Source organism: Protopterus annectens, chromosome 1.part1, assembly GCF_019279795.1.
Source record: "Protopterus annectens isolate FY-2018-M chromosome 1.part1, PAN1.0, whole genome shotgun sequence".
NCBI classification, from domain to species: Eukaryota; Metazoa; Chordata; order Ceratodontiformes; family Protopteridae; genus Protopterus; species Protopterus annectens.
In genome coordinates, this window is record NC_056726.1 from 1,316,755,861 (window position 1) to 1,316,768,102 (window position 12,242).

The 12,242-nt window shown below is 37.7% G+C and overlaps 1 protein-coding gene across 1 annotated transcript in view; it reads left to right on the plus strand.

Annotated features, from left to right (window-relative positions):
• The first annotated feature begins 10,551 nt into the window (after positions 1 to 10,551).
• CTIF (cap binding complex dependent translation initiation factor) overlaps positions 10,552 to 12,242 on the plus strand; it is a 2,147,727-nt gene continuing 2,146,036 nt past the window's right edge. Inside the window, exon 1 of the mRNA XM_044081751.1 lies at positions 10,552 to 10,804. The gene's annotated coding sequence lies outside the window, so the exon portion shown is untranslated. The remainder of the gene's footprint in view (positions 10,805 to 12,242) is intronic.

Sequence of the window (12,242 nt, forward strand, 5' to 3'; positions counted from 1 at the left end):
GGCAGGTACCCTTGACTCCCAGTGCTTGAGAGTGGTCAGCCTTTGTGACGTCTTTTGGCTTGTATGAGTTCACAAAGATGCCCTTTGGGATGAAAAATGTCCAGCAACTTTCCAGAGGCTGGTAGATCATATCCTAGAAGTACTAGGAGGGTTTACCCTTGCTTACCTAGATGATATTGCCATCTACAGCCATTCCTGGCAAGAGCACCTTCAACATGTCAGGGAGGTGATGAGCAGACTACAGAGGGCAGGGTTGACCATTTTGATGAGCAAATGTCAGGTAGGTATGACAGAGGTCTCCTATCTGGGACATAGAGTGAGGAGTGGTAAGATCAGACCCAAATCTGCCAAAGTGGAAGCCATTCAGGTATGGCCTGCACCTGTTACCAAAAAGCAGGTGAGGGCATTCTTAGGGACAGTAGGGTACTACAGAAAGCACATCCCCAGTTATACTACCATAGCTGCTTCTCTCACAGACCTGACAAGGAAAAACAGACCAGATAAGGTAGAGTGGACTCCAGCATGTGAGCAGGCATTCCAGAAGCTTATAGAAGCTTTGGGAGGACCCCCTGTGTCAGCCAGTCCAGATTACAGCAAAGAATTTGTTGTGCAGGTGGATGCTTCAAACCATGAGGTGAGGGCTGTACTTAGCAAGATTTCTTCAGAGGGAGAAGAACACCCAGTGGTTTATCTCAGTTGTAGGCTTCAACCCAGGGAGGAATGCTATGTAGCTGTAGGAAAGGAATGTCTAGCCATAGTGTGGGCACTGCAGAAACATCAGCCTTATCAGCATGGAAGGAAATTCACTGTAGTTACAGATCACAATCCCCTAACATGGTTACACCAAGCCAGCCAGCAAAATGCCAAGTTGCTAAGATGGAGCCTAGGATTGCAAGCATATGATATGTCAGTGCAGCATCGCAGTGGGATTAGCAATGCCAATGCAGATGGGCTCTCAAGACAGGGAATAGGGGAAGGTATAGTCAGATAGACCTAACCCTCTCCAGCAATGTTTCTCAAGCGTCAATTGAAAAACTAGCTTGAGTTCTCTGGGGGGGGGGGGTGGGGGGGTATGTGAAGGCTGCCAGCGTAGCTGGATAGAATTTTGTAGATAATTCTATGTCATTGTAAATATTAATATAATCCACAGGCTTGTTTTTACAAATGTAAGGAAAACTAAATGTAAGACAACTGTGTTATATGCTGAACTTCAAAAATGTAATGACAGTGCACCCTGCTGGAAGAAAGCTGTTAAGTAAAGAATTACCACTATGCTTGATCTCAAACTCAGAGACAGGATGTCTGGGCTAGCAAATTCTTTCTATTGTTTAAGACAGAGATAATTATTAGAATTTATATGTAAAAGTGTATTTTACTGCTGTGGCTTCCTAGCCAGGTACAGCTTACAAAGAAATGTACATTTTGAGTTTCTGTTAGCCTGAGAACTAAAGGGGAAGTGCTAAAATTATGTAATGTGAAATGACTCAGCAGTACTGTGTATTATCAATTTAAAACTTTCTCAGAGAGAAAGACTGAGCATTTTGTATCTTGTCTGGGATCTAGTAAGAACATCTACTCACCAGCAGTTGCGTGCTCTGTATGTAAGTAGTATTTAGAACAGTGATTTCTCTTAGAGTTAGACAGGCATTTAGCCAGATTTGTCTGTCTGTTTTCTATATTTATGTCAGAGTATCCTACAATATTGTTTTAAAGTTCCTGTGATTTCTGAACTCTTCATTAGCACTATGTTGAATTGATGAGATTTGTCTTGTGTTTTTATTATTTATTATTAAATATTTTAACCCTTTCAACTATGGATGTTTTGTGTAGTGATAATTGAAGCTCTCAGAGTACATTGCATGTGTTTGGTGATACTGTCCAAGCCACTTCAATAGTCTTGCTGTTCGGTACACACTATTTGGATAACAGTAATATTACACAGTGAAACTGGCCACCCTTTGGGAAGAGTCTTATAATAGCTGATATTAGTGGTTGGTGGCAGTTGGTATTACCTTATAGTCTGGGCAGAAAGGGGTACAGCTGTAGAACATGTGCCAGCCTTCCCCAGGAGTGTCTGTGTGTTTGTATGTAAGCATATCTTAAAGTGTGTGTGTGTGTGTGTGTGTGTGTGTGTGTGTGTGTGTGTGTGTGTGTGTGTGTGTGTGTGTCAGCTACTTCGGCAGGGACACGAAGCACTGGTTGGACAGAGAGAGTGCTGGAGGTTTTAGCTTGACCATTAAGCTGAGATCTGGACCCTATAGATGTGCCAGTGGGGAGTCTTATTGGGGATCTGGAGAGAAAGGGAGAAACCAGCTCCAGACTGACTGTGATCTCTGTGTGTTCTTAAGGGAAATTGTATTTTACTGTGTGTGTACTTGTTATCCCCCCAATGTGCATGCCCCTCACTGGTGCTAGTGGTGAGGATTGAGGCTGCTTGATTACTGGGCCATTGAGCGGGCGTCACACCATCTACCTGAGGAGAAATTATTTGGAGTCGGCTTGCAGTATAAAAATACATTTCCAAAACCTTCCAAGCAAAAATCCTAAATCTTCTAGACTTTGTTGCACAGCTGGAGACCATAAATATGTCTTCCCATTGACTCCTTGTGCATTACTTATCCAGTCTCTCTTCCCAATCTTTTCCAACCCAACCTCCTCTAATTGATTCTTGTAGTTACTGTGTAATATTTTATATGCCCTACTAATTATCCCTTTTTATACTCTGATATCAATCCCTGATAGGGAAGGCACTCTCTAGCATGCAGACCAAATGTCTTCTTGGCCTCTTGCCATTCTATTACCCCTAACTGCAGTCATCCCTATCAGCAAAACTCCTTTCTCCATTCTTGTGTAGGCTTAGTTCTTAGAATATGTTCTGCCATTTTACATATATTATATTCTGTATGGCTGTTGTTATTCTTCTTAAGGATCTGCATCTATAATCCCACTCTTCCTTTATTTGTTGAATCTCCACACACACACACACACACACACACACACACACACACACACACACACACACACACACACACTTCATCATCATCCCTTTCCACTTTGAATTATAGCTTGTATTATGTATATGAGTCTTAAATACATAGCTGTAAAATATCTCTTCAAATCAAGTAATCATAAACCAACTTATTCAATTGGAAGGATCAGTTTATCCCACATGACCCTTGCCCTTTTTCTCCTCCCAGATAAAATCCTTCAACATTTTACTAATTACTGTTAACAACTTTTCCTCTGGTTACTAAAAATATGCCTGACCTGTATATAAATCTAAAAAGGAATAAAATCATTTTTATGGCATGTCTCTTGCTATCCATATACTTCCTACAGGCTTTTGAGGGAAGATCTATGCCTGGCATACAGGGCATTGTCAGACCCCACACTGCTGGACCTTCTGCATATCCACAAAACAAACAACACCAGAATTACCCCATTCTAAAGACTTAAATCTTGCATGTGGTATAAATAGGACCTGCTGGAGAGACAGGTATGTATCCCAGACACTACCCAATCAATGGAACAGGCTCCCTACCCATGTGAAGAAGAGTTCTTCTAGATAATTCTTATTTCTTAACCATATCTCTTCTTCTTGAGTTTCTACCCTGTTTTTAAACTTCACTACCTATATTTTATAAATTAGTTTCTATCTTCCCTAACAATTTTTAAATACTTTCCAACACTAATTCCTTACATTCCTCTCTTTTTAACTGATCAGTTGGGAAGAGCCAGTGTCTCTTTTTTATTTTGATACCCTGCATTTTTATCTTAGGTTGTTATTGGCACATGATCTGAAACAGTTATTGGATATACAGAAGCTTTCAATTAAATGCATACATTTCTGTGAAATATAATTTCTGTCTAAATTATACCTTGCAGAATAATATATAAATAGTCTCAGAGTTCCTACTACTGAATTCATATCTTCCATACCAAATATTTTTATAAATGTCTTCGGAAATCTACCTTCTTTTTTTATGACCACTTTGTATTTATTGTAATCTTTTGTAAAATCGTATATAATTTGGAGCTTTGCTCCTCGGGTCTCCACTGAAAATGGGCCCCTGGCTCAGTTGGACTAACCCAGTTAACAAATGTCAAATAAATAAAATAAATATATATTTTCCCTTCTAGGTCCCCCAAGATATACCTCACTGCTGCAAACAAAGCTCCAGTCCCACCTATAAGTAATATTCCCTGCTGAAAGCTGAATATTTCTCCCTCCATAATAGCAGTTTTAGGTGGAATACGAATACAGGTTATTGTAATCATCTTCCCTTACCAGTAGCGCCTTACTACTCCAAATCTACCATTATTATCTTTTTTCTCTTCTTCTATCACTATTGGAAGCCCTTCTAGCAATTAGAATTCGTACTCCCTTTCTCATTTTTCTCTGATATTCTGCTAAGTATCCATCCTAAAATCCTTTCTTTACAAAATTCACTTGCTCGTTTCTTTCCAAATGTGTCTCCTATAACATTGATATTTATACTCTGCATTTTAATATAAAACAATACTCTTAATTTTATCTACACATGTGAGGCAAGTCATGTTCCAAAATATGGATAGTGTAGCCATTATGATAAGAAGTTAATATACCCACCTGCTATTCATGTCAGCTTTTTTAAATGTGTATTTTCAGATTTTGTGTTACATGCCCCCACTAATGTTAGGCAGGTTGATCATTTATACAGTTGTTTCTTGTCATCTCCATTTGAACCTATGTCACATTTTACAATACTTTTTTGTTTTTCTAAAAACCCTAAAACATAAATCAGGCACACTCCCAGAATACCCCTGGAACCTATTAACTTAAAACAAACATACAAAACTATGTACATATTCAAATAATGAAATGTAACCCTCCTGATAGGAACAATTGACCCAAATCAACAACTGCAGTTCCAAGCATTACCTAACCTAAAATTAAGGTTGTCCATGCTAAAATGCATGTTACAGCATGTGTTCCTGCTTACACTAATTGCTATCAGTTCTTTTCTTATTTTTATTCTCCTCCCAGATGTGAAAAAGACCTTGTATGCTTTCAGAAAACATTAACTTTTAGCCTTAAGAAAAAGTACACTGGCTATGTTTAAATAAAACTAAATTGTATACTGTTCTAGTAAATGTATTGAAGTATTTAGGTGCCAGGAAAGCTATCTCTTATTCACTTCCAATAATTTCAAACTTTATTTTTTACAAAGCTGTTTGTCCTTGTACCCTTTAATTTTATATTTCTCTTTGGAAACAGGGTCCAGAACTCTTAAGATTTATTGCCTGGACCTTAAGTTGGCTTGTGTCCATGGACACATAAGAACAGAATGTACAGCTGCTGTCAGCTGCAGACTTTTCAACTCACACTGAAAATGTATTTGATAAAAGAAAACTTTATTACATTCACAGTGTTTTCTTACTTTTATAGCACACATGGTTTCACAAGAAACTTGTTATTAAATTAAGCCAAGGGCATTTATTCAGATATTCACCTATGCAAAAGTAATAGAAAACATCTCAGCTCTACATATATTATAATCAGTGCACTTTTACACCCCATCTCCATCCCCACCAGCAAAATATTACAACATATTAACTTGATCTCACTTTTGCCCAACCGTTCTTCTCTTTTTACATTGCAGTGCCTACATTTCTTTAAACTAAAAAATGAAAAAAGTACTTTTTACTTAGTATCTTAGCACTATTTACCTTCAGTTGATCAACTAACACAAATGCTGACATTCTGAAGATAAACCACTGTATCAAAAATGGAAGTATCAACTTCCTGGTACACATGTACTGAGATTATTTCTTGGCACATGCAAATATTACTTTTAAAAAACTTAAATGTCATTTCCCACCCCACAACCCTGATAATTATATATACTACCTCCAAGACTACACAATCCCTGGGGGAAAGGGAGAATTCCCCTACCCTAGGATTGTCGATTTGCATATCTGTTGACTATCTATATAGTTGACCAAATTTGGTCGATTCAATAGATATCACCAAAGTCCCAGTCAACGGAACCAATGACATCCTTATCATATACAATAATCACTGTCACCTGCCCCACATATTGACCATAGTGGTAGCATACTCATTTTTAAAACTTCAATTCTGTGATCCAGATCTAATATTATATCTCAACATTATTCTTTCATCTTTTCTGTTATGTGGTCATAAGTGATCCTCTGTGATTCTTGAACTCCTTTCCCAATCCAGACAACCGAGTATTTCATTTTATTAGTCCGCATTCCATCTACCCGCCTCTAGAGGGCACCTAATTTCATTGCTAAAGTTTTACTCTAGTTTATTTTACGTCTAAAGTATCTCCCAAATTCCTTCAGTATTTTCCACAACACCTCCTCGTCTTCTTCTGGATGTGTCATGGTCAGAAGTATGTCATCTGCATAGAGATATATTTAGTCCTGGATTTTCTAAACCTGTCTACAAAGGGTTCAGTGTACATCACAAATTCTAATGGGGAAAGATCATCCCTGTCTGGTTCCTCTGTACAACTTTATTAACTGAGATACTTCAGCCCTTATCTTTACCTTTGCTGAAGCCCCTTTATAAATGTTTCTTATCATCTGCACCCAGTCTCTACGAGGCCCCCATTCCTCTACTGCACTAAACAAACAACCCCAACTCACCCTACTGAAAGCTTTTTCAGCATCGAGAGATGTAAGTTCCTCTCCCTTCTCCTGTTCCTCCTGCATTAGTTCAAATGTCCTGATTAGGTTATTCACTATCCTCCTTTCCACAACAAACCCTGTCTGATCCATATATATAACTCTTGAAAATACCTTTCCCAATCTTCCCCCCATTATGAACATAAAACATTTACAACCATGATTAAGGATTGAAGTTTACCTATATGAGGACGGAAGGTGCTGATCCATTCATCTTTCAGTATCATAGCTATAATGGTCTCTCTCTCTCTCTCCATGATTCTGGTTGGTCTTGCCCTGTTATTATCATACTTACATGATCTACCATATCATTTGCACCTTATCCTATATCAGAGTCTGCAAATCTGTAAGAATCTTATCGCCCCCAGGTCACTTTCCCTCCTGCCATCTTCTGTCACACTTTCTTTATTTTGTATTTCCCCACTGGCTTCATCAGTACTGCTACTGCTTCCTCCATCAATATCCTATTATCTTTTATTACCCATACCTGTCTATCCTCTTCTTCTTCATTTCCCTTCTCTTCTTTCCTCTGTATAAAGCTTTTGGTAGTAGCCTCTACATTCCTCCAATTTTTTCTAATCTACACACTTCCCTGCGCTCTAGTACATTTTTCACTTTTTATCTCCCTTCTCCAACTCTTGCTATCTCAGTCTTACCACCAGCACTCTTGTAACCTTCAGATTATCAGATTATCAGTGAAGACCATTTGTTTGTTCTGTTGCAGTCCTTTTACACAATATACTTTTATCCTTCCATTTTTGCAGCAGACTTACACATTTTTCTCTTTTTCATCTTTCCTTTCCATTCTCTCTTTTGATCTCTAAACTCATCTACCATAACTTTTCTTTGTTCCACTGGGTTTTATTACCCATGTATATTTTTTATTCTTTCACTGATTAACTCCTTTTATCATCCCATCCATTGCCATGTTCAATCAATGCCTGTCCTAGCACCTGATCCATAATTTGCTTAATCTCCCTTTCCTCCTCTCTGTTCGTAACTGGGTGTGCCAGAAACCCCCAGTGCTTCTCTATATTCCCTTACTGTTGTTCCTTAAGCTCTAGTCCAGTCACTGTATGATTTGTCAATGCTCTGGGCACTACTGCTGCACCAAACACTAAACAGACATTCTTTTGTTGTCACATACCCCCTGTCTATACTTGACCTGAGTTTATAGTGAGGTATGTAATAAGTGTATTTGTCTTCTTCGTTTTGTGCCTCCCATGGGTCTTCCTAGCCTACTGCCTCTAAGAATTTCCTGAGCAATCTACATCAGTTGATTTTTTTTGTCCTTCTGTCTGTATTCACCTGATTTCTGTGGACCATGGTACTCCACTCACAGATCAGTATTGTAGCACCCTTCTGAAAATGTATTATCTTGTTAAGTATTTCCCTAATTTCCTGCATACCTTTGAATCCGTGCATATCTACCTTTATTATGCAATGAAACAGGACAGCTACTCCTCTTTATTTCCCATTTCCTCACAATGAACTGGCTACTAAAAGATCACCATCCTCTTTAAACATTTTGTGCTGTTGCTCCATTAGATGCATTTCCTGAATTATTAAAACTTGTGCCTTACTAGCCCTTAGGTGCCTTAATATTCTCCCCTCCTTTTTAACAACTGATCACAAGTCATTAGTATTCTAGAGCTTTATATTCAATTTGTTGTACCCATTATTCCTTCTTACCTATTCTCTCCTCATCTGTACTCTCATTCTTTACTAAGTTTGCCTAGACAGGGTAGTCCACTATCATTTCTTTCCTAATAATGTGCCCCCTTCTGCCCCCATTTTTAACTGCATACACATATACACATTTTGCTTCCACATTCATAACTATACACTCTCTTAGTGACATGTAGAACCTGCCTTCCCATAAATCTGCCCTTACTATAGCAGTGCAAATTCGCCTTATGGAATCCAGATGGCCTAGCAATCATTTGCTTACAACATATCCTACTCACCTAAATTCACCTTTGATCCTCTCTGCAGTCGTCTTTCACATCCCAGTTTAATATCTTTTGATTTTTCTTGATGCCTTTTCACCTACTCCCTCTGCTCAGTCACTCCAGCTATATCCATTCCTCCTATGATTTTTTTCCCATTGTGTATTTATTATACTTTCCCCAAAATCATTTTCTCTTTCTTCCTTTCTGTCATTATGTTTAACATCTCTCAGATCTTTCTTCCCCTGCCTTACTGTCTGTGCAGTCTCGCATTTGTTCCTCCATTTGCTTGGAACAAATATCAGCAACCAAAACTAGTAAAGCAAAAAAAAAAAAAAAAAAAAGGACAGCAGTGTGTACTTGATGAAGGCACTTATTTTCATTAAAGTTTGTGTCCTGGGATTCTACACACTGCTGTCTTACGACGCCTTAATAAATGTAAGGCTAAAGTCATTATGTGACAGTAAAACAAAACAAAATACCGATAAAACTCATATCTCTCAAGTGTACCTCATAATGAGGAGCTGTTCTCATTTTGATTCTTGAAAGCATAGCTCTCAACATTCCCTCCCAAAATGAGGAGCACTAGCCTTCATAACGTGGAGCAAATGGGCAAAATGCGGTGCGCTTACTAACGGCTTACTAACAATTTCAAATAGGAAGGTCATGGGATGATCAAAATATGCTGGTATTACGTTCTTTAAATTAATTACTATGATTCATTTCTATTTACCATAGGTATCAGTCAAAAAAATCCCAGCACTGAATGTGTGACAGACCCTTTCAATGTGGAACTTTGAGGAACATGAACTTTTTAAGACCCCAAATGAGGTACGTTCCTCATAATGAGGTACACTTCAGAGATAAGTACATGTTCCACATTTCTCCATATCGAGATGTTCTGTCATATTCTCGTTGTTATTTTTTTTAACAAAATATCCATGCTGAATAATATCAAGTCACCTCAATCTATCAAACACGTTTACATTATGAATTAACCGGGGTTTAATCATGCTTCGTAGTTAAACCTCCTAGTAAGTGTCTACATTTTGAATATTTGTCTCACAATTATGAGAAGCAGTTACACTACATTTTGGAAATAGAAGCTTGAGAGCTAAGAATAAGCTGTCCAGACTTATAAAAGATGAACAGAATACTGTTACTTTCTGTAGATATTGTAACCAAGTAAAAAAAAGCGGAATTGCACAATAAAATTCTTCGTTAACTGTGTTAAGAGTAGCTTTGAACAAAACAATAGTTTCATAAAGGACTACAGACTACCAATTCCAAACCCTTTGACAGCTGCAACGTGGTCCCAGACTAGTAAATAAATAGTAAAGAACGAAACCGTTCAATTGGCCAACAAGATAACGCGAGAATACAGCAACATAAACATCTGTACCCACGCTTGCGCTCAGCCGGAAAGGAGGTAATTGTTCAGTGAATAAGATGACCCGGTTTACATAATTTATCATTTCATTAAATATTAATGATGTAGAAATAAAGTATTACTAAATACCAGCATACATTGTCTACTAAAATATGTTCAAGTCACATTTGCCAAACCTCCTTAAATAGATTCCCTACTTTTCTGGAGAATTCCCGACTTTACCTCTAAATTACCTTCTGTCAAAAAATAAAATGTGCATAGAAATACACGTCGACACAAAGTTTTTAAGTTTATTAATGTGCTAACTAAATGTAAACATTTAAGAAAAGGTCCTGATCATGGGCATATTTAATTTCGTTCTTGACTTTTTGAATTTATAGGACTAACACTGTTAAGAACACCCCACTGCGTGAGTATGGAAAGCAGTAGCTGCTAGCTAGACGCATGCCAGAAAACAGCCTTTTAGCATTTTTTTGACATCCACACTGGTTTCCTTATTTACATACTCCACAGTGGTGACGTGTGCTGTTGGACAATTTTTTTTTCATTCTTTTCACTCACTCCGCCCGTGGGCGTTGCACTCTGGCATTCTCCTTTTTTTCGTGATGTAGTAGTATTAACGTATTTTGTACATTATCTCTCATTATGATTGCTCATAAGGGATAGTTGTCTGTTACTCTGAAAATGTTTGATCCGTAGGGCTGTATCATGGAGACCTAAGGCGTGGATACAGACTAAGACCCCAGATTTCCTTTCAGTCACAGTCAAGGTAAGAGACAGAATTTTGGGAGTGGGTCATGTAGTTGTTGCTTCTTGTAGTTTTTTGAGGTACTAGGAACAGACTCTTATATTCCACTGTGATATTTATCTGTAGTTTGCTAATCCTAGTTTGTAATTATGGGGAGCTTGTTTAGCTTTTTCTGAACACGAATGATATGGCAAACGCTACGTGGGACAGCTAGCCTACACTACAGTGTGGAAATGGTTAATATTGCGCTGGAACTGGGTTTTAGCACTCCCAAATAACCAAATGTTGTTTATTTATTATTAGTCTTACACTATTCTTACTGTGAATTGTGAATGTGTAAATGAATTGCTGAGTCTGAAATTTCCAATAAATGACAACCTATTGTTTGGTTTTTAACTTTCTATATATTTATTCGAATCATTTTTGTTGATTATTACTGATGTCACATTTGTACAGTTTGTGTTTTAGTGCATTTTAAACAATCTTGCTATCACTGCATGTCTTCACGACAGTAGGATCTTATTTTCATATACGAATTTTAAAAAGGCCGTTTGCATGCGACCTGTATAACGCGCTGCAGAAAGATTACATTGAGCTTCCACAACATTTGTGAATTTTCGTGTCAAGTAATTGTAGTAGGCCTCTGTACCTCTTGTAACCTTATTTTTGTTTCACAGCAGTTGATGTTTAGTAAACATATTTACCGTATTAGCAGCTGTTTTGACTCTTTCCTTGAATAAGAAAGCACCACTCTCAGTAATGCTGTTAACATGAAAAGTTAGAAAACGTGTCTGTAATGGCACTTTTCTTCTAATTACTCTGCATTGTAGCAGCCTTTTCCCCACGGATAAGGAGCCATGCTTTCTAACATGAAAAGTTAGAAAAAAACTGTAACGGTACTCCAGTAGCATATATATCTACTGACAGCGTGTACACGTTTACTACTTTCAACAGCAGTGAACCACTGGTCAGACGTTATTTTTTTATTGTAATTTTTCATGTTGTGTACTATGTAAAAATTTAGGATTTTAATAGCCTTATCGTACAGGTAATTTGCATTATTATACTGCTCATCCTTTAGATATGAAAATCGGTGGCATTTCTATCTAGGACGTATGTACATCAAATCTTAGCAGCAGTGAACCTCTGTTGTATTTTTCAAGCTATATGCAGTGTTAAAATGTAGGATTGCAATAGCATTATCAGTATGAGTTATAAAGGTAGTATGCACCATATACCACTCAACCTGCGGAGATTGACAATGGGTACCTCATAGAGCAAGAAGTTGGGACAAAGGCCCAAAAATAAGTACACATTTTAAATATTGCTCTTGCAAACTTACAGTGTTGCTAAACTAAGGTTTTGTATTAGCATGAATTGTGTGAAGGGTATGAAGTCAGAAACTCGGTTGGCTGTCATTTTCTGACTTCATTCTTTAATAATGTGCCAGAAAACTGCA